Here is a 27786-nt window from a genome sequence, read left to right on the forward strand (position 1 = left end):
GAACCAAACAAGGATGCAGCGCGCGCCCGCGCGCACACGCACACAGAATATTAACTGTTCTACGCTCTTCAATGAACCATGCATGCTGTTTCATAGATATTTCTTTAAAGAATTAAACTTCGCTGATCTGGGTAAACTTTTGTGTTTGATGTCTCTAAGGTAAGCTTCATTCCATATATAGCTATATTGGGCACATACAACTCTCCACTCCCTCTAACACCTCATAAACTTGAATATATAATGGCTACTAAAAAGATGGACACACAAAAATAATGTGCACATGCACACACCCACTGATCTCAGTTTATCTGATAACATAGATGTGTTAGAGCCACATAAGGAGCCACTGCATTCCAAAACAAATCTAGTTTAACAATACAACTATTTATTGATGTAGTTTAGATGTCTTATGTGCTATAGTTATCATAATTGGTTGACAAGTATGTTTAAACAGAGTGGTATTGTTAGCTGATTGTAATTGGTTTGAAGATTGATTAAGTATAGCCATAAACTGCTTGAGTTTTAGATGTGGCACAAGTTCTTCCTTCTATTTTTGGCACTTAGTTAAGGAAATATAAACTATTTGTGTTAATAGTTTTTCATGCATTCAAACCACAAATAAAAAGTAGCCTATTTCTATAAGAATAATAAAGTAGAGATTTAAGGTACGTTTCCCACTCTTGAAAACGAGCTTCGTGTGAGCTGGAAATCTTGTCTCTGTCACAAACAAAACAAAACAAAATTGCGAAGTGCAAATGTGTAAAAGCCAACAAAAAGGAGGGGGCGAGGCAGCCAAAATTTTTTTTGCTTGGGGCAGCAAAAAACCTAGGGCCAGCCCTGCTCCTAATCACCCTGAAATCCATGGAATCTTCATATGCTCAGAGATTCTGAAAAGAAGGCCACTTGTTTGCAGATAAAAGATCTTATTTTAATACCACCTTGGGGGGTAAAAAGGACCCCTTCTTTGTCTGACTGAGTTTGAATAGGGTTTGTTATTTCTGAAGCTTGAGCTAGCCTGGTGGTTCAGAGGCAGCACATTGGTCTATCATGCTTGAAATCTAAAATGAAATCCCAAGCAGTGTGGGCTAGCAGGGTTGTGAATACTGCAAAGGAACATGCTGAGATCTTAGGGCAGCATAGTCATTTGATCCCACAGGACAAATCCAAATAGGTGGGATGTTATAACAGCGTGACTGAAGAAGTAATGTTAGTAGGCTTCAGGGAGAGTCATCACAACCTTTCTTACTGAAGTTAATGGTACTGCTGATGTGGGCACCTGAGGGAGACAAAGGAGGGACTTAAAGGGTGTCTCTTCACTGCAGGTGGCAGCATACCTCCCAGCTCAGGAAGGCAGACCTGCAGTAACGCTGCTTGAGCTACCATGCCAAAAATATCAGTGTAGTCAGGTTAGACGCCTGAGTACAAAGCCACTCAGACCCTCCCCTCCCCCGGTATGTACTCCGGCAGCTAGCTGCCACCTGTGCTACTCCTGCCACACTGATACCTTTAGAGCAGTAGCTTATGCAGAGCTAGTTGGTGTCTACCTGAGCTGGGGCACACACTCAGAGCTGCAGTGTAGGCATACCTAAAAGAGTGAAGATTTCAGTGCAGATTAACAGAGATGGGAGCACTTAGTAACTTTGTTATTTTGATCTTGGGCAATAACACCATGTTGTTGAAGCCGTTGGACATGCGAGGCACTTTTCATTGAGGCTAAATGAAGGAACAATTAATCGCCTCTTTGCTTAGTGAGTGCTGAAATAATGGACAACACCATCCAAAGACTAAATGGAATAACCTCGGGACTGAGTTGATTTCAGCTATGTGGTTATCTGTGTCTGTGAGTCAGAAGCAGCCAAAGAAACAGCCAAAACCAACCAACATTGTAACATGGGCCTAAAAGCAAAGAGTTTTGGGTAGTTTTAGCTAGAAGAGGCTTGGAATTATGAGCAAGGAAACTGCTGCTTGTTGTTTGAGTCCTTCTGTGTTCAGTAAATAGGACTTCATCTACACTGGCATGATTTTCCGAAAATGCTTTTAACGGAAAAGTTTTCCGTTAAAAGCATTTTCAGAAAAGCGTGTCTAGATTGGCAGGATGCTTTTTCGCAAAAGCACTTTTTGCGGAAAAGCGTCCGTGGCCAATCTAAATGCGCTTTTCCGCAAAAAAGCCCCGATCGCCATTTTCGCTATCGGGGCTTTTTTGCGGAAAAGAGTACTGTGCTGTTTACACTGGCCCTTTTGCGCAAAAGTCTTACAGAAAAAGACTTTTGCCCGAACGGGAGCAGCATAGTATTGTCAGTGCTTTTCCGGAAATCTTACATGAGATTGTCAGTGCTTTTCCGGAAATTCAAGCGGCCAGTGTAGACAGCTGGCAAGTTTTTCCGGAAAAGCGGCTGATTTTCTGGAAAAACTTGCCAGTCTAGACACAGCCTTCTTTGTAAATATACAGGATTGCATCAGAGAAATACCTGATTTCATCACCAATTTCTCCTAACAAAAGTCCTATGCAAGACCATGGCTAACTGCTTGGGCTCAAAAGAGTTAGCAATAAGCTACTTTAATAAGAGTTGATCAGGAATTTTTGGTAAATTATTTTCTGGTAGAAAAATGTTGCTTCATCAAAACCAAATCTGTTTACAGGTAAGGTCTGTTTTAGATACATTTCTCAACTTCAGGGTTTTTTGGAAATTTTTTTGAAATGATTGAAATGTCCTATTGTGTTATATTCTAAATGAAGAGAAAATCTGATTTTCCTAGTTCAGAACAACGTTTTTTTAAATTGAAACAAAATGTCTAGGTTGAGCCGAACTAAATTTTTTTTGTTGGTTCGCAAAAATTTTCAATATTTTGACTTTTTATTCTAATTCAGGGGAAGAACTTTTTTGAAACCTTGAATATTTTCCCAGAACGTGAAGACTGTTTTCCATCGTCTGTAAGTTTAAAGTGTACACATTTCCAAAGAGAGAGCAGATTTGTTGGTAGGGCTATTGCCTGTTTCTTCTCTGGGTAGACGAGGACTACAGCATAATAGTGAGCCTTTTAAACATAGAACAGGAGCCTCTTGCATCTTCACCCTACTCCTGACTGCCTTTGCCCTCCCCCTCGCATTCTTTCCTTTTGTTGATTTTTAGATACTTTTCACACTTTTGCAGAATCACCAATGGGCAGGATGATGGCACAAATTTACCATGTATTGCAGTGCATAGGCCTTACACTCTTTTACCCCCCTGAACAGGCCTGCCAATGGGGAAGGAGGGCGAGGGCGGCGGCAAATGGGGCAGTTGCCCCAGGGGCCCAGTAAATCAAAGGGGTTTGGGGCTCCAGCTGCAGCAGCAGGAGCCCCAAGCCCATTAAATTATCACAGGAGCATCATACTGTGCACTCCAGGCGACTCTTAGGGCTGTCTGGGGAGGCTGGGGCACCACAAGGTGTGCTGCAGACATCACTGGGGGGGGGGGGGACTTCTGCCTGAGGCCCCGCAGAGCCAAGAGTGTGAAGCCGGGACACCCCACTTTGTTCAGTGGCCTGGTGAGGCTATCCGCTCCCTATTCCTGTCCCCCCTCACACTCCCACTTTCTGCCCCCAAAACAAGCCCAGACGTAACGTGGGTGGGGACATGGTCTGAAGTAATAAATCCGATACGAAGTGTGTAGAATCAGTCAAATCAGGCCCAGCCAAAGAGTTTGTGGGGCCCAAGGCGACATGTTGTGGTTGGCTGCACCACATGGCCCAGTGGTTCCCAGCCAGGGCAGTGAGTGAGCAGCCGGGTGGGCAGGGGCAGGTGGGTGCCAGGCAGTGCAGGGTCCTGAAGGCGCGGGGTCCAAGGCAACTGCCTTGCTCTCCTTGCCCTAAGGCTGAGCCAGAGTAAAATCGCACAGTGCTCCAAAAGGGGCAATAGTAACTACTGAAGAGAGTAGAGTGAAGGAGGAAAGTGAACAAAGATTTTTGCAACCTATTCTCTTAGCAGTGCTCATTTCTTTTAGGTTCTATTTACATAAAACCACCAATTGACAAACTTTAATCTCTGGAATGCACTGATAGTGGGATTGTGTCCATGAACTAAATCATACACCTCTTCTTTTCTTCACTATATTGTATATGGATGTAGAAAGCCCACAACAGAAATATACCCAAGAAAGGGTCCTTGGGGAGCCAATAGAATCCCGAAGAAAAAGCGAGACCAGGAAATGCAAAAATAAAGTTGATTTAAAAGCCGATTTCTAAAATACTTAATATTCTCAGCTAAGCCATTATTACTAATTATTTGAAATAACAATATGCTGACAGAAAGGAAGAAGGGGTCTTGTAAAAGCTTAAATGAAACTATTTTGGGCTGCTTAATAATCATCTTTATACCACCTGATGTTAAAGAGGCTTTACATTTAACTGCGCTTTAAAAATTATGATTTGGTTTCCCTTTGGTCCTTATCGTGTGTGGTGCTAAGCGTTTTCTATGAATAGCTGAGCACCCGCAGTGCCCAATGACTCCAATAGGAGCTGAGAGGTCTCACAAGAGCAGGCTATAGTTGGCATTATAAAATTTAGATAAATTGCAGTTTTTAACTTCCCAAAATACATTCAGATATAACAAACAATCCCCCCCAATTAATCTTATTCTGTTATAACTTTTTCACACTTTCTTTATAGCCTCTTCTTTCTGTGAGTCAAATAGAAGATAAGGAGACTTTGCATAGTACAAAACAAGCCTTCCTAAAATAGATCCAGATTCCACTAGAGGGCAGTAACTTAGCACATATATTAAAATAGTCAGTTTGCTGTTGAGACAGTCTTTTCTAGAAGAATCATAGGAGTGGGAGGAACCTCAATAGGTCAGCAAGTCCAGTCATCTGCACTCATGGTAGGACCAAGCACCATCTAGAGCAACTGTGGGAAAGATATGGCCCACCAAGCCTTTCAATCTGGCTCATCTTCCTACGCCCCTCGGGCATGGAGCAGCCCCATGACACTCAAAACATCTGGCTGCTTCACGTGTCTCTTTGCATCATGTGCGGGGGGGAGGAGGGTAGCTACCCCACTCCCAGCACAATCTCTCACCTCCTATTGGCTGGAAGCTGGCCAATGGGAGCTGGGAAAGGGGCAGCATGTGAAGTCTCTGCCCACCTCCTGTCCCCCCGCCAGCTATGCACTGTGCAGAGAGGCACATGGAGCAGCCAGCCACTTTGAGTGGCCTGGGGCTGTGGCAGGCAAGGAGCCTGCCTGAGGATCCCACTGGGCTGCTGGCCAGGAGCTGCATACGTAAGTGCCTGCCTCTGGCACTCCAGCCCTCCTGCTCCCCAACTCCCTGCCCCAGGTCACCACCCAAACCTTCTGTACCTCCCCTCTCCCAGGTCACAACTCCCTCCCCAACCCTGCACCCCCTCCTGCACTCCAATCCATTGCCCAAGCTCACCACCCACATCCTCTGAACCCTTATCTCCCCTCTCTCAGGTCCCCCTGTTCCCTCCCAGATCCTAAACTGCCTCCTCCACACCCCCCGCCCCAGGCCAGAATCCTTTTCTGCACCCAGACCTCCTCCTAGACCCTGCTCCCAATGTCCTGCCCCAGGTCACAACCTCCTCTTTCACCCACATTACATCTCAGAACCCAGACTCTCCCCTGCACCTCAGTTCCCTTCCCTGAGCTCTCTTCTGAACCCAGCCTGCATCCCAGACCCCACATCCTCTCCATAAAAAAGTGTATCCCTTGACCACTTACCAAAATCTTGGCGTGCTCCCCTCAACAAAAATTATTGCCGACCCCTGATCAAGAATGTTTAGCTGTCACATCACAGCCACTTAAGAGAACAGAAATAAATACCATAAACAACTTTTGTGTTCATGGTTAAACTACAGAACTCTGCTCGCCGTGCAATGGGCATCAATTTTATGGTGAAACAATCCCGCAAAGTTATAGGCAGTTTAAAGAGAAACCATCTGTTGGCATGGAGATCAGTAGATTCTAAATTGGCTACAAAGGTGCAGGGAATAAATAAGCATGAAGATGTTGTTGGTTTTTTAAATTGTTACCCCTCAAGCATCTCTGGGAGTGTTACATATTCCTCTGGAGTGCTATAGAAATGTAATAGGCTGCCAATGTGGGTGGTTGCTAATGGCAGGCATTCCAATGTGGGTGGTTGCTAATGGCAGGCATTCCAATGTGGGGAAGTCCTGCTCTGCAAAGAAAAGTCAAACTGCATTTGGAACTAAATACAAAATGGGAAGCACAGCAATGTAAGTCCGCCGATGGCTAAATATGATCGATACAGCCCCAATTGCTTTTCAGCTGTGTTGTCTCAGGGGGAAAAGCCTGCAAGTAGAGGAGCACATTAGGGCCTATATGTTAGAACCACTGTCTCTCTATTCTTCCCATCTTTCTGCTGGTACAGAGATGACCTTGAAGCCAGTGTAGGAGAGGCCTGATATCAGGAGTTCATACAAAGACCTCCTGCACACCCGGAAAGCTCAGCTTTTACGCACAGCAGCTCTGGTGCTGTGGTTGGAGGTAAGAGCAGGAATGGAGGATTTCTCTTTAGGAGAATATTCTAGGTTTTCCCCACAGGCAGGGGTCTCTAAGCTGCAGCGCCTGTTCTGCCATGAGACTAAACTTAGTAGGGGCTGCAGGGTAGCTCCACTGCTACCTTGTGGGCAAGGAGAGAAGCCCTGCAGCGTGCTCTAGCACTAAGCCAAGTTGTTTGGCCTGGTGTCAAGATCTGGGATGCAATGCAGGGTTGAACATGTATAATGAGAGCTGTACAGTGCTGGGCAGGAATTCAGCTGCATCCCATCCTGCAGGTGCCTGCAGATAGATCAGTATAAAAGCAGATGGTGTGTTTCTGAAGAATCCCCAAGGACCATTGCCCTGCTGTAGGAGACAGTACTGTACTTGCACACTGGGGAAGAGCGGTTAAAGTTGGGTTTCAGCTGTGTATGTGCCCTCCTGATTCTGGGCTGGGGAGGGCTGTGGAATAACATAGGCTGTTTACATGAGCACTTTTTGTTGGTCAGAGGTATGAAAAACACACACACACACCCCGACCAATCGATGCTTCTGTTGATGTATAGTGCTGTGCTGGCAGGAGAACATCTACCCCGATATAGCTCCGCCATGTGTTGGGGGTAGTTTAATTATGGCAGTGGGAGAGCTCTCTCCTGTCAGCATAGAGCAGCTACATAGCAGATCTTATTACAGTGGCACAGCTGCATTGGAACAGCTGTGTCACTAATAAGGTCCCTTGTGAAGACCTAGCCTTAGACTACTCTGTGTAAGGCTGCCTAAGTTATAGCAGCCTGTCCTCAGCTGCCAAAGGGTGGCATTGTTACCCAGAATGCCCTGTGCCATGCTCCGCCCCCAACATAGTCCCAAGACCAGGGTTTATGGTGATGGTCCTACAGGACAGTATAAACTGCTTTATGCAAAGCCTGCGCTGAGAGAACCCTTCCCTGGCTGGATTCAGGGCTTTCACAGTCCTTGGACACTGACACAGCAAGGCAAAGGGGCTCGAGTGAAGGAGAGAGTCCCCTTCCTTGTTTTACTCATTTGGGGACTTAGAAAGATACAATGTGCAGAAGTGATTTCTGTACCAAAACAGCCCAGGGGGCTTTACTGTACTTTCCAAGTCAATCTGACCTAAAAGTAGAGACATGCCTTTGCAGATGACCACAGCTACCAGTGTTTTGAAAATCACAGAGAAACTTCCTCTCCTGGAAAGGTACATGTGCTTCACCAGTATTTTAAATATACTGTGACCTGCAAAATATTCAGGTTAGTGGAAACTTTGCACCAGTTATTACTATTGCAGATATATGCTACTTTTTTCTAATGATACCATATTAAAATGATTCCTACTCTTAGCTCTTGTGCTTCTAGCAAAGGACATGTAGGAACTCCCCATTTGACTAAGAGTTTTTAGTACTGAAGGACTGGTAGCTGCAAGTAATGTTACAACTTTCTGAAATGCTCCGTTTCTGTTCCTTTCTGATCATGCTCAAGCATTCCTGAAGTCTGCAATTAGAATAATGATATTTAGCGCTATATAGCATAATAGCACTTTTCATCAGTGGCTCTCAAAGCACTTAAAAAGAAAGTCAGTATTTCCCCATTTTACAGATGATTGAGGAACACAGAGTGTCCACCCAATGAGACAGTGATAGAGCCAGGAATAGAAACCAGGTCTCTTAAGTCTCAGTCTAGTTCTCTATGTACGAGCTTCTTATTCTGTTCAGTTGCTTCTCCTGCCCCCAGGAGGTATTCTTGATGGGACAAACCAAGTTCTCAGAACACCAGTTTTACTGAGTCCTGTGACCCTGTAGCCAACTAGGTGTATTTGGAGGCATCAAAATGGATTCCACAAGTTGTCTCAGTACAGAATGTGCGAATAGTTAATCAATGGGTCTCTGTATAGGAGTGTTGCCTTGGTCATTTGGGGTTTGTCTAGTCTAGAAAAAGAACTTGAGATTTGCTGGGGTTTAACTCAAGCATGTTACCACTACCTTATGCTCAGTGCAGCTACAGGTACCTAATACCACAATTTAGCAGGCTTAATCCTGACCTAGTCTTAACTAGTGATATGAAAGTGTAACCGTGTACACGGTTAACCAACAAGCCTGGGTTCAACAGTTGACGTGCATGGATACACACAGGCTCCCAGTACATGGGGAGAGCCAGCTTAAAAGCTGGCTCCCAGCACATACCAGCTTCCCTTCCTCCCTGCGCAGCTGCCTCTATATCAGGCAGCAGTGCAGGCAGGAGCTAGTATGCTCTGGGAGCTGCCTTTAACTGCCTACCCCCCGTGTGTAAATTTTCAGTGCTTACTTACACACTTACTTCATTACATGCATCTTAACATTCCTAGTCTCAACATCTCTTCTTAACCTAAACAAACATTCAGATGGCATCTGTCTTCAATTTTGTCAAGGGGTCTATTGGCCATTTTGAAAGTACAGGAGACCCTCACAATTTGCAGATTTGTGGTTCTGCTGTCCCTGTCTGGGGGAAGATGGTGGGTCCAGAAGCCGTGGGGAACTCACTGCGACTCCCAGCCCCTTGCAGTAAGTTCCCTGGAGCCACGGTGAGTCCCCTGTACCTCCCAGCAGCTGCAGTGAGTTCTCCATGGCTCCTGGCCCTTGTGATGAGTTCAGGAGTCACATAGAGCTCACCACGGGCTGGGAGCTGCGGTTCCCAGTATTAGCAAATTTTGCCAGTTGCAGTGGGTGAGGGAACACATCCCTCGTGAATGGCGAGGGTTTCCTGTATCTCCTTTATCAGAATGTATGGTCTGCCTTGTCTCCTCTTTCGTCTTGATTCTTAACTGAAACTGACTATTACAAGTGCCAGTCTTCTATATCTACTTGCTGCAGTGTGGGCATCTGATAGCGGTTCAGAGGACTTGGCTAACTGAGAAAAATGATCCAAGGGAAAATATCTCACTTGGGCTCATTCTACAATAAAATTACACATCAGAAAATGTTTCTGTGGGCTTCGCAAGTCTGCTTTGAGGGTTTTAAATAATTAAAAATAACATTTGAGGGGGTTAGATATTATTAGTTATAGTCTGTCTCTCCCTCCCCCTCCCCCGTCTCCTTCCACATCTGCAGAAATAAGTGCACTTACCTCTGTCATTATTCACTGACACTGAAATGACCCAGCCGCAGATGGGATTTGATCACATAGATGACTGGGATGTTCAGTGGTTATAAATAACTAAGTATTGTCCTGTATCAGAGAAGCTGTTTAGAAAATTCAAGTCCAAGCATGAAGCAACAAGACACAAATTTGGTTCTTTCCTGTCAAACAGGATGCCCCGTTTTACTGGCTTAGAGATTGTCAGTCTTTTTCTTTCAAAGTAATATGAAAGCAAATATACAGCATGATTTCTAGAAAAATCTCTTTGACAGAACTAAATAAGATGCTACCTTGCCCTGAATGACAACACTTTTTTAATGCCTGTTTACACGTAGTGGAATTTTAGAAATGGAGTGCACTGGGGAATTACTGAGATTTAGAGCTATAGTTTTTATTAGCTACTCAATTCAAATGTGAAGATTGTTGCTATTCAAACTCTTGGGCTTTGTCTACACTATGGCTTTTGCCGGAAGAGGCAATGTGAATGAAGCGCTGATTAGCATATTGTCATGTTTCATTTGAATAATATATTCCAAGCCGTTTTTGCACAAAACCAGTTCTGAATACATTATGTAAATGAAGTGCAACCGTATGCTAATCAGTGCTTCATTTGCATTGCCTCGTCCAGCAAAAACTGGTAGTGTAGACATAGTGTTAATTGGCCTGAAATTCCTGGAGATATCCTCCTAAGAATTTCTGGAGGAAGGATATTAAGTTTCTAGTTGAAGTTGTCTAGCATCTGTGGCAAATCGGAGTAATGATGAAGGGTATGTTGTGATAGTTCTTGGGACAGCCAGGCCTTTGAGTCACCTTGATACCCCTGTCTCCAACCAGAGCAAGTCTTTCTTAACTGGGCATCAGCTCTTGGCAAAACCAAAGTTTTAGCCACTGATGCAATGTCCTTCAGCCTATACCAGCCCTAATTTTGCCTTGTAGATTATCACCTGCATCCCAGTCCCCGAGACACTTCGAATTGTTCCCTGTGATATTCAGCCCTTGTCACAGGGTACCTGAGGAAACCCCAGATCTTCTGCACCCACAGCAACAGTGTACCCCAGTATTACAAACCACCACTCCTGTAAACCACATAGCGCTGGGGAGCCCTTAGAAAAGTTGACTTTTTGTTTTTATTATAAGAAAGAATACAGATTTAACTAGAGTGAGAGAAAGTGATGCAAACAATTCGTAAGAACAGAAAATGCAAACTTGGCTCTAGACTTATCAGTAGTCACCTGTCCTAGGGTATGTCTAGACAGAGCCATGTAAACTAGTTTACCCGACATAGTTAATGAAGCAGGGATTTAAATAATCCCCGTTTCATTAAAATAAAAATGGCCACCGCGCTGTGCTGACAATCAGCTGATCCAGCACAGCAGTCTAGACGCAGCTTGGTCGACAACAGAAGGCTTTGTCGACCGATACTGTAAACCTCGTTTCACGAGACATAAGGGAGCAGTCGACAAAGGCTTCCATTGTCGATCGATCCGCGTCTAGACTGTCACGCAGTGCTGGATCACCTGATTGTCATCACAGCATGGTGGCTGTTTTTATTTTACTGAAGCAGGGATTATTTAAATCCCCGCTTCATTGACTATGGCAGATAAACTAGTTTACGGACAGAGCCATGTAGTCCAGACACACCCATAGTTACTAAAGTAGGTTTTCCCTACAATGTTCAGACCATTGCAGACCTGGCTGCTTTTGCAAGAACCAGGAAACGCCCCTGCTTCTTAAGGGGTTTGCTCCACAGCAGTCTTTATTCAGAGCCAGGATGATCTGCCTGCCTGCTGGAGTTTTCCTGTTGACCTCCAAGTGGTTTTGATCATTTGCAATTGTCCTTGATGGTTTTCCATTGACTACTGTGGCAAGGCCAGACAGTAGAGCCATGTGTTACCTTGCCAGTTGAATAGAAATGGGTGACAACTCCTTGCTTGAATGGATCATTACTGGGCCTGGTCTACACTGAAAACTTACATTTGGCGTAACTAGGTTTCTCAAGGATGGGAAAATTTGACATCCCTGACCTAACTCCTGCTGTAGACGGAATTAGATTAATCTAGTTACCACCTCTCAGGGAAGTAGCTTAACTGCAGAGATAGGAGAACCCCTTCTATCACCATACGGAGTGTTTAGCTGAAGCACGCCAGTAGTGCAGCTGCAGTGCTGCTACTCTTGCAGCATTTTAAGTGTGGACATAGCCTGGGATGCACCAACTGAAATGCACCACTACTGTAAGTCTATGATGCAATATTTCAATATACATGCATTATGCTTTAAATAGTATCTATACATACTTTATGAAATTGGAATATAAATATGCATAACTCGGAAATGCTTTGGACAAAATACCTCATGTAACATATTGGTTTTAATGTTATAATCTGTTGGATCTATATATTCTATTTTGGTGGATGTATCATTCTTGTATGTGAAGTTACAAATATTAAGTATAAAACTATAAATAGTGTCAAATGTGCTAATCAAAGTCATTACTGGTGCCCCATCACCAAAGCCTTAATGACTTGGTAATCAACCCAACAACTTTTAAATAGCCTTGTTTATCCTTTAAGTCCAGAAGGTGATTGGTCCTGGAAAACATGTGACCATTTCTCCTAATACTGGTATTTTTGAACCTGGTATTTTTCAACGTAAGGGGGACTGTAAAACCAAAGGGTATGTCTAGACTACATGGCTCCGTCGACGGAGCCATGTAGATTTGTTTATTGGGCAAAGGGAAATGAAGCGGTGATTTAAATAATCGCCGCTTCATTTAAATTTAAATGGCTGCTGCACTGAGCCGACAAACAGCTGATTAGCTGTTTGTCAGCTCATCGTGCTAGTTTGGACGCTCCGCAGTCAACATCAAAGCCCTTTGTCGACTGCCCCGGTAAACCTCATCCCATGAGGAGTAACGGGGCGGTCAACAAAGGGCTTTGATGTTGACCGCGGAGCGTCCAGACTAGTACGCTGAGCCGACAAACAGCTGATCAGCTGTTTGTTGGCTTAGCACGGCAGCCATTTAAATTTAATGAAGCGGCGACTATTTAAATCGCCGCTTCATTTCCCTTTGCCTACAACCCTAATCTACATGGCTCTGTCGATGGAGCCATGTAGTCTAGACACAGCCTAAGAGTCCCACCCTGGGATAGAGTCTATTTAAGCAATGAAAAGCTATCAACGCTTTATTTTCAGCTGGCCTGGAAAAGGCCTGGCACACTCTAAAAGGATACAAAGAGGGCTGGAGACCAAGTCAGAATAAAAGAATTGGTCTCTCATTTGAAGATTATGCTTAAAATAAGAACAGCTCTTTAGGGTAAGAGTTTGTATGCATAGTGAATTAGAACTAGCTATGTATTTTCTTTTTTTTAAATTTGGTAATTTACTTTGATCTGTCTGTTTCTACTTGCAACCACTTAAATCTTACCGTTTGTACTTAATAAAAACACTTGGGGTATGTCTACACATCAAAGTTATTTTGAAATAACAGCCATTATTTCGAAATAACTTTACCAGCATCTACACAGCCAAACCGCTATTTCAAAATTAAATTAAAATAGAAGCGGGCTTATTTCGAAATTGGTAAACCTCATTCCATGAGGAATAGTGCCAATTTTGAAATTACTATTTCGAAATAAGCGCTGTTTAGATGCTTATTTTGGAATAGGGGGTCTCCAGACCTTCCTAGGGTGCCCTGGTGGCCACTCCGAGCACAACCAAGAAAACTCCTCTCCCTCCCCCTCCCACCTGGAGCCCTTAAAGGGGTAGAGTCTGGCCACAGTGCCTGTGCCAGCTCCAAGCCTGCCAGCCAAGAGCCAGCAGTCACTGCACCTGATCCAGTGGCCCTGTGACCGTGCCCCCGTCCTCGATCTGTCCCAGGGTATGGTCACCCGTCCTTTTAAGTCAATAACCTCGCTCTGGGAGTCAGCTCTGGCTATGTCTGCCTCTCCCTCGGAAGGGGGAAGGAAGGGGGGCCCGGGCCCGCCCTCACTCACGGGCCCCAGCCCAGGGCCCTAAGGACGGAGACTACACTCGAGTCCCTGTCCAGCTGGCAGGGGTGTGCCCCTAAACACACCAGCCCACGGGCTACTTTGCCGCCCTGCCCTGGGCTACTTCCTTCCTCCCCCTATCCCATCTTCGGGGTGTCGATACTCACGACATCGTGTTCCCCCCGCGGAGACTGTTGTGAGTGCGTCTGGGTCTCTCTCCACGTCCGGGGAGCCCTCGTGCTCTCCTCGTCCTCCCCCTTCTCCGGTGGCCGGCAAGCTTTTAAAGTCCCCGCCGACTTGGGAGGGGTTTACGCGCCCCACCCCCTTGACGTCCGACGCGGCGCGTCCTCTTTCCCCGTCTCGCTGGAGGGGCTGAGTTCAACTCAGCTGTGCCGGGACGTCCCTCCAGCTGAGCGGCGGCGCCAATCAGCTGAGTCGCGGCGCCGCTCAGCTGAGCCGCGGCACAAGAGCAACCAGCGCACCGGCGGTAGGTGCTCCGTTGCCCCTCTGCAAGGGCGCAAAGTCCCGGGGGTTGGGTGCGGGGTCTCAGCGCCCCGTCACACCCCCCTCCCTTTAAGTTCCCTGTTACCTCTGTGTCCTCATTTTCCTCCCCCTCATATTGTCTGGAAAATAAGTCTGCATTCTGGTGTTTCATTCCTGCCCTGTGGGCCACTTCAAATGAATATGGTTGTAACGTTAAGTACCATCTCATTAGACGTGCGTTGGTGTCTTTCATTGTTTGTAACCAGCGTAACGGGGCGTGGTCCGTCACCACCCGGAACCGGACTCCTAGGAGGTTATAGCGTAACATATCAATAGCCCATTTTATGGCTAGAGCTTCTTTTTCTATTGTGGAATACTTACACTCCCGCGGAAATAACTTTCGGCTAATATAAACAACTGGGTGTTTTCCTGGGCCTTCCCCCTGCGATAATACCGCTCCTATCCCTGTCTCCAAGGTGTCCGTTTGTAAAGTAAATGGTTGGTTAAAATTGGGTTGGGTGAGGACCAGTGCATGGGTTAATCGGTTTCTTAAGGCCTGGAAAGCTTCCTCACATTCTAGCGTCCACCTTACCTTCTGTGGCATTGCCCCTCGGGTTAGGTTTGTCAGGGGTGTAGCGAGTGTCACGAAGTTGGGGACAAAGCGCCGGTAATACCCGGCCAGGCCCAGGAACTGGCGCACCTACCTCTTGGTTCTTGGGGCGGGATAGTCCCTCAGGGCTCCGATCTTATCAATCAACGGGCGTAATTGTCCCCTCCCGACTGTATACCCCAAGTACGTTACCTCCCGGGCTCCAAACTGGCACTTGGCTGGGTTCGCTGTGAGTCCCGCCTCCTGTAATGACTTGAGTACGACCTCTACTTGTTGTGAATGTTCCGGCTGGGTTTTACTATATATAACGATATCGTCGATGTAGGCTGCTGCGTATTGTCCATGATTTCTCAGGATCTTGTCCATCAAATGTTGAAAGGTTGCAGCTGCCCCGTGGAGACCCAAAGGCATGCGTACAAAATGGTATAACCCAAAAGGGGTTGAGAACGCCGTCTTTTCTCGCGAATTCCTTGTTAATGGTATCTGCCAATATCCCCGCGTCAGATCAATAGTAGAGAGATATTGGGCTTCCCCCAGCCGATCGAGTAATTCGTCTATCCGCGGTATGGGGTACGCATCGAATCGTGAGATGTTGTTCACTTTTCTGAAATCGATGCAGAACCTCTACGATTTGTCGGGCTTCGGGACCAACACTATTGGGCTCCGCCAGTCACTGCGGGATTCTTCTATTACCCCCTGTGACGTAGTGGGGGTACCTGGCTGGTTTCTATGCTGCTGGCTCTGGGGTAACCCCCACTGGCTGCTGTGGGTACCACGAACCAGCAAAACAGGATGAGTCACTATGCAAACCAGTGGCCAGACACCCCCCATGGAGAGGAACAAAGGAAGGTGGAATGCTGCCCTGGCTGGGGGGCAGGGCTGGAAGGGAGTTAGTGAGTTGCTGGCTGGAAGCATGGAGGAGACAGGCTAGGGAAAGGGGCTGGAGTTTAGGGGCCCAGTTTCCCCCATCTTAAGGGGGCCTGAGGCATCCTAGCCCAGCTCTGTGACCAGATTACATCTGTGCTGTGCTGTATCCTGGAGAGGCAATAAACTTCCTCTATTACACCGGCTGGTGCAGTCTGTTTGTGCCATTTCGGGGTGCAGGAGACGGGGAACCCCCAACGCGCCATCACACCCCCCACCTGAGCATGCGTTGTACTTCTTCCTTTACCGTTTCCCACATCTTCCTGGGTAGTGGGCGGATCTGGTCCCGTACCCTTTTTCCAGGCTCTGTTGCGATATGGTAATATATCTCCGTCGTTTGTCTGGGTTGGTCCGTTATTACGTCTGGAAATCTCCGTAAGATATCTTCCATTTCCCTTCTCTGGGTCGTAGTCAGTATAACTTCTATCTGGAATGGAGCTGGAGGGGGGTCGTTTATCGCCTAGGGCTCTAAGTCAGAGCCGGCAGGAGCGGGACTCACCAGCAGGCCCTCCCATTCTTTCCACGCTTTAAGGAGATTGACGTGGTAAATTTTAGTACCTTCTCGACCCCTTGTCAACCTTATTTCATAGTCTACTTCTCCTATTATCTGGACCACCTCGAAGGGGCCCTGCCACTTGGCCAACAGTTTCGAATCTTGCGTTGGTAATAATAAAAGTACCCTATCCCTGGGCTCAAAAGTTCGTAGGCGGGCGCCTCCGTTGTAATATTTAGCCTGCTTTTCTTGGGCGGCCCTTAGATTTATTCTGGCGAACTCCCCTAGTTCATGCAGTTTCTGCCGAAGGTTAAGGATATATTGGACAGCCCCCTATACTCTACTAGTCTGTTCCTCCCAGTTTTCTCGGACCACGTCGAGTATCCCCCGTGGCCAGCGTCCAAACAATAGTTCAAAAGGTGAAAAGCTAGTGGGCGCCTGGGGGACCTCCCGGATCGTGAACAATAAAGCTGGTAACATCCTGTCCCATTCCCCGGGATCTTGGTCTGCGAACTTACGCAACATTCCCTTGAGGGTTTCATTAAATCTTTCGACTAGTCCATCCGTCTGGGGATGATAGACGGAGGTCTTTAACACTTTTATTTGGAGTAGCCAGCATAATTCCCCCATAAGGCGGGAAGTTACGTTTGTGCCTTGGTCCGTTAGAATCTCCTTAGGTGTTCCCACCCGGGAGAAGATCTACACTAACTCCGTAGCCAAAGTGGGGGCTGTGGTATTCCGCAGGGGAACTGCCTCAGAGTAACGGGTGGCATAATCGATTACCACCAAAATGTATTTATATCCTGTTTTTGTCCTATCAAGGGGTCCCAGTAGATCTAGGGCAATGCGCTCGAAGGGGATTTCTATCACGGGGAGGGGCACTAAAGGGGCTTTTGGGATGGCCTTAGGCCCAGCCCTCTGGCATTCGGGGCACAACCCACAGAACTCTTTTACCTCGCAGTACACCCCGGGCCAAAAAAATCGCTGTAAAACCCGCTGTACCGTTTTCTCGTAGCCTAAATGCCCTGCCCACGGATTGGTGTGGGCCACTCCATAAGTTGGTGCCGATACCTCCGAGGCACCACTAACTGTCGCACTATCTCCCGAGTATCCATTCCCCTCGTTACCCGATATAACCGGTCCTCTTGTACCTCGAAATAGGGAAGGCTCGCCTGTCGCTCCTCGGTGTCGCTTCCCTTGGCGGCTTCTCTTGCTTCCGACCATGCGTGCTGCAGGACCGGATCCTCGCGCTGTTCGCGCAGGAAGTCCCCTTCCCACAGTCCCAGTGAGGTGCTCTCCGTGGGCCGGTTCACTGAGATCCCCGAGGTGCCTTCACCTGGGTCTTCTTCTGGTTCCCCTGTCGGGTTCGGGTGGGGGTCCCGGCCAATCCCGGTCTGGCCTACCATTCCTTCGCAGACGGAGTCCCCAGGCTGCTGCCAGTCCCTTAAGGCTGTCTCGAACCCCGCCCAGTCTCTTCCCAATAGGACGGGGTATACCAGCTTTGGAGCCACCACCATGAAACACCAGCTGGCACAATTTTCATCAGTTATCTGCACCCAGGTTGTGGAATACCGATGTACGTCGCCATGCACGCACTGTACGTGTACCGGGGGACCACGGGGGCTTCCTTCTCCCACTAGGTTCTCCCGCACGATTGTTTGGCTGCATCCTGAGTCCTCTAGCCCTACTACTGGGCAGTCATTGATGCGGATCTTTCGCATAATCCTGTCGACACCCCTTTTCTGGTGGATCTGCTCCCCCGCTAGTGCATGTGCATAGGTGCAATCCATGTACGGGCAGTCTTTTTGAAAATGACCCTCCTGCCCGCACCGATAGCAAGCCCCTCCTGAGGTGCTGGGGCATGACTTGGTCGGGTCCCCCTCGTTGGCGGGGCGGATTCTATCCTGGGGGTTGTCCCGTGGTGGAGCAGTCCATGCTGGGGCTAACCTCCGCCCTTCCCCCCGACCTCCGCCCTGCCCTGGTTGTGGCCCTGGGTTCATTCGGGATCGCAAGAAACTCAGAGGTTCCGGTCTCGGGGGAGGGGGAGACTTGCCTACCTTCGGCTGAGTGTCTACCACCTCTGCCACCTCATAGTCGTTCATGAGCTCGACCACTTCATCAACCGTAGTGGGGTGGTGGCGCCGCACCCAGTGCTGGCCCCCAGCCGGGAGTATATTCATGAGCTGTTCTAATACCACCATCTCGGCGACCTGCACGCCACTCTTTTGCTCGGGCTCGAGCCATCTCCAAGCCGCTTCTTTCAGTCTCTGGGCTATCAGGCGTGGCCTTGTTTTCATCGAATACCGTTCCTGACGGAACTTCTGGCGATAAGTCTCTGGGGTAATACCCATTTGGTCCAATATCACCTCTTTAACTTTATAATAGTGCAGGGCGTCGCGGGTACTTAAACCCCGATATGCCAACTGGGCCTGCCCCATTAAATAAGGCACGAGGATTGTGGCCCATTGTTCAACTGGCCACCGGGCGGCCATGGCCACTCTTTCAAAGGTAGTGAGATAAGCTTCAGGGTCGTCCGCTGACCCCATCTTAGTAAGGCAGATAGTCATGGGTGTGATGCCCTCCCCATCCTCTTCATCTCGTGGCAGACTGGCCATACCCCGGGCAGAGGCTCCAAACTGTCGGGCCCACCGCTCCTGCTGAGTTTGAAATTGCTCCGCCAGCTCCCTCACCAGTTGTCTTTGTTGCTCCTGGTGTTGGGCCGAGAGCTGTTGGATAAGTAGCGTTTGTTGCTGTTGATTCTGCCGTTGCTGTTCCGTGAGCCATGCTAAAATCTTTCCCGGCTCCATGTCTTTCTTCTGTTATGGCGTGCTGGGATTTAACACGACGACAGAGAGGAGAGAAAAAAAAAGAAAAAAAAAAAAAAGGAAAAGGTGTCCACATGGTTGGGGCGAGATAAAGGGAATTAGTTCCTTACTAACCCCTAGGGGCTCCCTGACCCCCTCCCCCTTTTTGATCCAGGATTGCGGGGTAGGCATAAGGTGCCCACATTTTCCACCATCTTGTGACCGTGCCCCCGTCCTCGATCTGTCCCGGGGTACGGTCACCCATCCTTTTAAGTCAATAACCTCGCTCCGAGAGTCAGCTCTGGCTATGTCTGCCTCTGCCTCGGAAGGGGGAAGGAAGGGGGGCCCGGGCCCGCCCTCACTCATGGGCCCCAGCCCAGGGCCCTAAGGACGGAGACTACACTTGAGTCCCTGTCAGGCTGGCGAGGGTGTGCCCCTAAACACACCAGCCCACGGGCTACTTCGCCGCCCTGCCCTGGGCTACTTCCTTCCTCCCCTTACCCCATCTTCGGGGTGTCGATACTCACGACATCGTGTCCCCCCCTGCGGAGACTGTCGTGAGTGCGTCTGGGTCTCTTTCCACGTCCAGGGAGCCCCCGTGCTCTCCTCGTCCTCCCCCTTCTCCGGTGGCTGGCAAGCTTTTAAAATCCCCGCCGACCTGGGAGGGGTTAACGCGCCCCGCCCCCTTGACGTCCGACGTGGCGCGTCCTCTTTCCCCATCTCGCTGGAGGGGCTGAGTTCAACTCAGCTGTGCCGGGACGTCCCTCCAGCTGAGCGGCGGCGCCAATCAGCTGAGTCGCGGCGCCGCTCAGCTGAGCCACGGCGCAAGAGCAACCGGCGCACCGGCGGTAGGTGCTCCGTTGCCCCTCTGCAAGGGCGCAAAGTCCCGGGGGTTGGGTGCGGGGTCTCGGCGCCCCGTCACAGGCCCCAAAACATGAGCCAGCAAGCCACCAGCAGCCAGCCCTCCACCACTCCCCAGGACCAGTCTGCCAGCTCCCAGGAGCCTGCCAGCGGCTGGAAAAGTCAGGCACCTTCCTGGTCCAGTGAGGAGATCAGGGACCTAATTCAGGTTTGGGGGGATGCCTCCAACCTCCAACATCTCTGCACTAAACGGAGGAACGCAACCATCTACAGGTGGATAGCTGCCAACCTGGCCACCAAAGGCCACATGCAAACCCAGGAGCAGGTTCGCATGAAAATAAAGGAGCTGTGGCAGGCATATGCCAGGGCCACAGAGAGAAGCTCCCAACCAGGGGCAGACCCAGACCCCTGCCCTTATTTTGATGTCGTGGACAGCATCCGGGGGGGCAGGACAGACCATGCCCCCCCGGTGGTCATCGACCCTGGGGCAGAGCTGCTGCCTCCTGCTGCTCCAGCCCCTGCTGCCTCCCCAGCTACCGCTCCTCCTCCCACTCCCGCTTCTTCCTCTCCACCCTCCCCACACCGCCAGGGACACCGAGGCCCCCGCACCGATGGTGCTGGGAGACCGTTGGCCCGGTGAGACCCTGAGCTTCTCCTCCCCCTTCCTCCCCTTGCCTCCCTCCTCCCAGGTTTACCCCTCCCCTCTCCATCCTCCCTCCTCCCCTGTCTCACCTTCTTTCCCCAGTCTCAACTCAGTTTCATTCCCCCCACACCCCAGCTTTGTTCAATAAAGAGGCTTTGTTGTAATGAACATGTCTTTTATTGTACAGCAGTAAGAGGGGTTAGGGAGGGGTAAGTGGAAGGACGTGAGGGAGGAATGAGGCACAAGCCCCCAGTGGGGCATACCAGGGAGACTGTTACTGCCTGGAGAATGTGCTGCTAGGCTCGCAGAAACACCAGAGTGCCTACGAGTGGGGGCTCCATGCTGCAGAGTGCTGTGGTGTCCTGAGTGAGGGCAACCAGCACATGCAGAGGAAAAAAATGCCGCAGGTATGGGATGAGGCATACCTGGGAGATCGACAAATGCCTTTGATGTCGACTGCAGAGCATTCAGACTACCGCGCTGAGCCGACAAACAGCTGATCGGCTCAGCACAACAGCCATTTAAATTCAAATGAAGCAGTGATTATTTAAATCGCTGCTTCATTTTCTTATGCCAGGTAGTCTAATCTACATGCCTCTGTCACCAAAGGCATGTAGTCTAGACGTACCCTAAATGACTTTCTCCAGGGACACCACTATAAAAAATAGTTGTGTTTACCTGAGTCAGTCTGTGTGGAAACTTTTGCCATCATTTAAGTTCCATCTGTCATGTCTTCTCATGCTTGATGCAAAGGCAATAAGATCAAATACCTCAGAATGGTTTATGAATGAACCCTCTGTCCAGCGGTGTAGTTCAGAAAGTATTCTTTGGGTTGGGTATTTTTTCTTTTGAGCTTGATGCATGAATTTGAGGTGACTGTCTTGTATGTGTGCATGAAAATGTCCTTCAGACATACACATAATAAACCCCAGTGATTCTATATTTATATTGCTGTAATTCATTCCCTTCCTCGGTCTTTCCTTCCATATTTGTTTCTCTCTCATAGACTTTAAGGCCAGAAGAGACCATAATGATCATCTAATCTGACCTCCTGAACATCACAGGCCACAGAACCTCACCCATGCACTCCTATAGTCAGTCCATAACTGGCTGAGTTAGTGAAACCCTCAGATCCTGATTTAGAGATTTCAAGTTACAGAGAACCCATCATTTTTACTCTACTTCAAGCCAACAAGTTATCTATGTCCCACACTGCAGAGCAAGGTAACCTCATACTTCAGTGCCTCTTCCAATCTGACTTGGGAAAAATTCCTTTCCCACTCTAAATATGGCAATCATGTGGGCAAGATCAGCCAGCCAGATACCTGGGAAAGAATTCTCTATTTCACATCAGGAATTGGATTGTCAGCTCTCTGGAGAAGAGACATTGTCTCTTGTACTTTGCAAATGGTACAATGTGGGGCACTGTAAAAAACTAAACAGTAAAAATAAATGTAAATGAGTAATGATTAGCATTGTCAAAAACTAGGTACAGTTGAGCCAAATGCTGTGCGTGTATTTTCACATAACTCATGTAACAAACCTCAGTCCTCACCTAAAGAACCCCAGCTGTTCCTGTTTTGGATTCTACTTGAGAAACGATTACCAGTCATATCAAGGTGTGGGTTAGTTCTGTGGAGACAATAGGCCTCTGTAGTGAAAATATGTCTCTTTCCAGCTTTGGAAGACATGTAGTGGTAATGATAGGAGCTGGGGATGCATTAAGAAAATAACATCATAATGGATTTCTGTAGCTATTTCACTAAAGAATGTAGTTTTCAGCCAATTTTAAAAGAGATGTTATGGATCCAGTACTTTACAGTATTTTTAAGTTTATAAACCTGTTATCTTTGCAATGCCCTAAGGAAATGTGGGCAAAAAGTATGTGACAGTGCCTATTAAGTTGTCTAAAAGCCTGACAGAGTAATATCTTAAATTCCAGGGCTACGTCTAGACTGGCATGATTTTCTGGAAATGCTTTTAACGGAAAAGTTTTCCGTTAAAAGCATTTTCAGAAAAGAGCGTCTAGATTGACACAGACGCTTTTCCGCAAAAGCACTTTTTGTGGAAAAGCGTCCGTGGCCAATCTAGATGTGCTTTTGAGCAAAAAAGCCCCGATCGCCATTTTCACGATTGGGGCTTTTTTGCACAAAACAAATCTCAGGTGTCTACACTGGCCCTCTTGTGCAAAAGTTTTGCGCAAAAGGGACTTTTGCTCAAACGGGAGCAGCATAGTATTTCCGCAAAAAGCACTGATTTCTTACAGTAGGAAGTCAGTACTTTTGCGGAAATTCAAGCGGCCAGTGTAGACAGCTGGCAAGTTTTTCCAGAAAAGTGGCTGATTTTCCAGAAAAACTGGCCAGTCTAGACACAGCCCAGATGATTTGATATTTTTGGCCATATTATACTGATCTTTGGCAAAGGTAATCAAAAAGATAAATTTATAAAATCAAACCAAAAGTGATTTTTTGGGCTGGTTTAAATACAGGTTTTGTTCATGATATGGTCTAAAAGATGAGAGGGGAAAACCTTAACAGAGCATTTCTGTTTGTTTTGATGATACTATGTACAGAAATATTTAAAGGGTGTGAAAATGTATTTGTCGGTGTTTTATTGGGAATGTTGTCATATCAAGTATATAATGCTAGTGTTTTCTTTGCCAAATACTATAAATCTTGGAATGTGTGTATGGGTTCAGGTAATAGAATTCCTAAAAATACATCTTTTAGTCATAGACTCATAAGGCCAGATCCAGGTCTCTATTATACCCCTCGCTGTGAATCTGCTCTTAATTCCACTGTCTTGAAGATGGTTACCCTGAATTTAGAATGGTGTAACTGAGATCAGAATTTGGCTCTGAACATACTAAGTATTCTAACAAGAGTGAGTGTCTTTGACAGAAGGATTTTTAAATAGTATGTAGGGTATAAAAATAAGATAAAAGCAGACTGAAGGCTTTAGAGTGGTTTGTCAGCAGCAAATATAGGAATCCTGCACTCTTATACATGCTTTTTTTATAATGCTTTAGATCTGCCTTTAAAGGATGATTTCATATAGAACTGAATAGTGCTTATTCAGTTATCTTGTAAATTATATCTGTGGAACAGAGGGCTGACAGCCAGCACTCTGATCACATACACACTAACTCATCTCCTCCTCCCAAGAAGCCTGATTGAGGGGCAGAGTACTTAATTAATCAGACTGTGGGTTGGTGAGCTAAGAGGCTAATTAGGCCTGCAGCTGAGAGGGTAGCTAATAAGCACAGGAGGAAAGCATGGAGGGAGGAGAGAGTGGGCTAGCAAGGCTTAGTGGAAGCTAGCTCTGGCTGGTGGGGTTGTGTCTGCTTCCTGGAGACAGGGCTGAGAATTGAAGGACACTGGGCTGAGCAGGATTGTGGTGTGGTGGGTTTGGTGAACTGGAGGGACTGCCCTGGGTCCTGTGCTTTGTGGGGCCCTGTGTTTCATTATGGTAGATGCTAACTCTGTGAGTGCACTGGGGCTGGAGCACCCATAGGGAAAAATGGTGGATGCTAAGCACCCATTGGCAATCCCTTTACCAGAACCTCCTCCTCCCCCAATGCCTTCTGTATGCCAGTGAACCCCACCGATCAACACTTTCCTCTCCTCCACACATACTCCCTGCTGGGGATCAGATGTTTAATGGTGTCTGGAGGCACTGGGGGAGAGAGGAGTGAGGGTGCATGCTTGGGGAAGGGTCAGAATGAGGTGGGGGATGGGGTGGGAATAAGACCATGGGAGAAGAGCTGCAGTGGGAACAGGGCCTGGGCACAGCCAGGTTTGCTCCCTCTGGCAAATTAGAAACTCGACGCCTATGTCCTGGGCCTGCACCTTGCTGGGGATGACCCTGGTAGTGGTAATATTAATAACACACAGCTGGTCAGAGCTGTACAAGACCGTTTGTGTGGGATTGCAGGACAGGAGCACAGCCTGTCCTGTTACAGTCTGACAAGTTGCCATAGCTGACCCAAATAAGGTAGCAATCCAACACCATTTTAGTGTGGGTGCAAGTTAAGGTAGCCTCAAGGCTGATCTAGCCTGTGCTAGAGACAAACCCAGATAGGGAAAGCACAAACCTTCCCCCTCGATCCTGGCAATGGGCTCAGCAGTGCCTTGCAGACACATTCCCTCTTTGTTCCCAACACAATACAAACCCATTAGGGATAGTTCCAGTTTATTCCCTACTTGGCATTTGCCTGTGTTCTTGCTATTACTTAAGTTAACAATAATCTCAACTTCATCTTTTTTCTTGTGCTTGGGTCCTCCTGTTTTTTTGTTTTGTTTTGTTTTGTTTTCCATCTCTAGGGACACTTTTCTATTCCTTTTAGGTTCTTTTATAACACACCTCATCAGAAGTGCATGAAGTGATATGGTTCCATCTCTGCCTCTAGTTCCCTATCCTCCCAGAGGGGTACCCATGTTTGTTGTTTTTTGAAGTTACAGACTAGTAGTCCTGTGACACTTTAGAGACTAACAAAAATTTATATATAGTATCATGAGCTTTTGTGATGCTTTATTACGGCATTCCTGTAGCCAGCCCTTTAACTATTTTATGCCATTGTCAATAGTTTCATTACATCTATTTATACAATTAAAACATATATGGCATTATGCCACTTTAAAATCATTTTGAGGCCTATGACTAACTGAAAAAAAACCACAAACACACCATTTGGGAGCACAAGAAGCAAAGTGAAGAACTGCCTGGGGGGTAGGCCTATTGCCTTTTAACTAATTTTTTAAAGTGTACACTTTCTGAGCTGCTCACACATGTTCACAGAATAGATCTTTAAAAAACACGACCTCCCAGCTTATTGAAAAATTTGCTGTGTATACCCAGTGCATAGCTTTCAAAAGCTTCTAACTTTATTCAGTCCCATGGCGAGTAGATTGCAACCCGGAAGAGCCAGGTTTGGGCGATCTGCGCATGCGCAGAACAATCTGCACATACGCAGATCGCCGGACAGCGTGGCTGGCAAGCGGGGCTCACCGCGGTTTGGCAAGCCCTGGTTATGACCATGTGAAAAGAGGTGTTCTAACACTTAAGACTGGCAGCACCCTCTGCCTTGAAGTGTTTCTATCCTTGCGGCTTGCAATTTTGTTACCCCACTATAAAAATTATCCCAATGCAGGGTCCCGACGGTGCACTTCCCCACCCCAAACTGGTTGGCCACCAACCAGTAGCTGTCTAATTTCCAGAGGGCGATTGCGAACTGCTTCTTCAGGGGGATGGCAGGCCGCAGATGGGTGACACGTCTCTGGAGGGTGGGTGTGAGCCAGGCACAGAGCTCAAGAAAGGTGGCCTTGCACATGTGAAAGTTCTGCAGCTGCTGCTAGTCGTCCCATAGCTCCATGACCAGCCAGTCCCACCAGTCCGAACTGGTCTCCAGCATCCAGAACCTTCTGTGCATGGTGGGGTACGGCAGCCAGAGTGGAGCAGCTGCAGCCATGCAGAGGGTGACGCGGAGGAGTTCGGAGTCCATGTCCAGCAGGAACATGTAGGCAGATGGAAGAAAATGCTGCAGGAACTGCAGCATGGCCATGTGGGGCCGTCGCCTGCCCAGGGGCAGCTGCAGCTCCATAGCACACAACAGGAAATAGCTGTGGTGTCCCCAAAAAGAACAGGACAACCACAGCAGGCACTTCTGATGCTTTGCTGTCCCTCAATGGAGGTCTACAAGCAGGCAGCAGAAACAGAGAAACGGCTATCTAGGGGGCAACTGGTGACCTAAAGCCCGGCTAGAACTGGTTCCGGGTGGTTTTATATGCAAGAGAGCATCCAATGAGTGTGGCCGCACTGTTGAGCAAGAAGCCTGCAGTGTAGACGTAGCCCTTGTCACTCTACTGGCCTCTCCTACTCAGAGCTACACTTTCAGCTCTGTTAATCACCTGTCAGTCAACACACTCCATGACTCCCATCTCTTTGTGGGGTTTTGGGTTCTCCTTCATTCTCGGCACTGGTCAACATGAGTTTTAGTTTTCTCTTCCTCCAGTGCCTTTTTGTCTTGCAAACTGAGAAATAAAGCAGTTTAGTGGCTTCAAAAAAGGTTCCAAGTGCAATCAGACCCTGATCTTCATGGAGAGACAAAACTGTAGCATCATTTGTCCTGGAATTGCTCTGGGTGGTTGGGTTTGCTCACCAATGTTTCTGCAACTAGGTAAGTCCCCGATGGAACAATTAAAAGTTTTCCTTGCCTCCCACCATGTTTTCCAGAAGTCTGATACAAAACTGGGCTTGATGTGCTCCAGAATCGATAGTCCCAGCTGCAGAATGCCGTTGTAGCAGCCTTCGAATTTGAAATTGATCTGAGGAAAGAACTGTCTCTTTTCATCCTCCAAGTAATGAATGAGACCAACACGTAACTGTCAAAAAACATGCTTAAATTTCAACAACTTTAGAGCCAGGTGCACTATTGAAGTGGTGTATATCAAGACACATCTTCCTCCAAAGTACCAGCCAAGCCAGTCTGTCTCAGGAAAAGATGATTAATCTCCTGACATGTAGGCTCTGCCCTGGACTCCTGACAGCAACTTGTCAAGACTGCTGGCTGCTCTGGCTCCAATTGCCTCAGGACCATGGCCACACACAGGAGCATGATTCACAAGAACTATTGTTACACGCTATATTGCTTCAGAGAACAATTACTACAGGTAAGCACTTCTCTCATTCACCAGTCTCTCATCACTGTACTTCATTAAAGGTGCCAGATACTCTGAGATTTCCCCCTGACTTTCTACCTGTGGGGCCCATAGTCACACTCCTCACTAGGAGGGGGGTTTCTAAACAGCAGAAACCCTGTTTCTGTTTGTCAGAGGCTGGAGAAGGATGGCAGGAGACAAATCGCTTGATCATTGTCTTTGGTCCACCCCCTCTGGGGCACCTTGTGCTGGCCACTGTCGGCAGACAGGATACTGGGCTAGATGGACCTTTGGTCTGACCCAGTATAGCCGTTTTTATGTTCTTATAAAAAGTCTGGGATCAGCAGCTTTATTAGCCTGACGCAGGCCAAGTGATAGTGTCCACTGACCTTAAAAAGGTGTAATGTTTGGCCAGACATATCGCTGCACAGACATTCATTTTCCTGACACTGTATTATTTATGGATCCCAGTCTGCCAGAATGGCAAGAGAGCGCTCTGACATATCCCTAATATAGGCATGCCTCAACTTTCCCTTTTCTTGTCTTTTTAATGGGAGTTTGTGGAAATCTCCAAATTCTGTCAGGGGTAAAAGATAAAGCAGAGAGTTTAAAAAACCACGACCACCTCCATTCTTGTGATAGAAACACTCACTTTGCTTGAGGAACTGTAAGCCTGGACTACATTTTAGGTACTCAAATTTAATT

The 27786-nt window shown here is 47.6% G+C and overlaps 1 protein-coding gene across 3 annotated transcripts in view; it reads right to left on the reverse strand.

Annotated features, from left to right (window-relative positions):
• Positions 1-27786, reverse strand: part of EDAR (ectodysplasin A receptor) — a 94860-nt gene that overhangs the window by 42029 nt on the left and 25045 nt on the right. The window lies entirely within an intron of this gene.

This window comes from Pelodiscus sinensis, chromosome 1 (assembly GCF_049634645.1).
Source record: "Pelodiscus sinensis isolate JC-2024 chromosome 1, ASM4963464v1, whole genome shotgun sequence".
Classification (NCBI taxonomy): Eukaryota; Metazoa; Chordata; order Testudines; family Trionychidae; genus Pelodiscus; species Pelodiscus sinensis.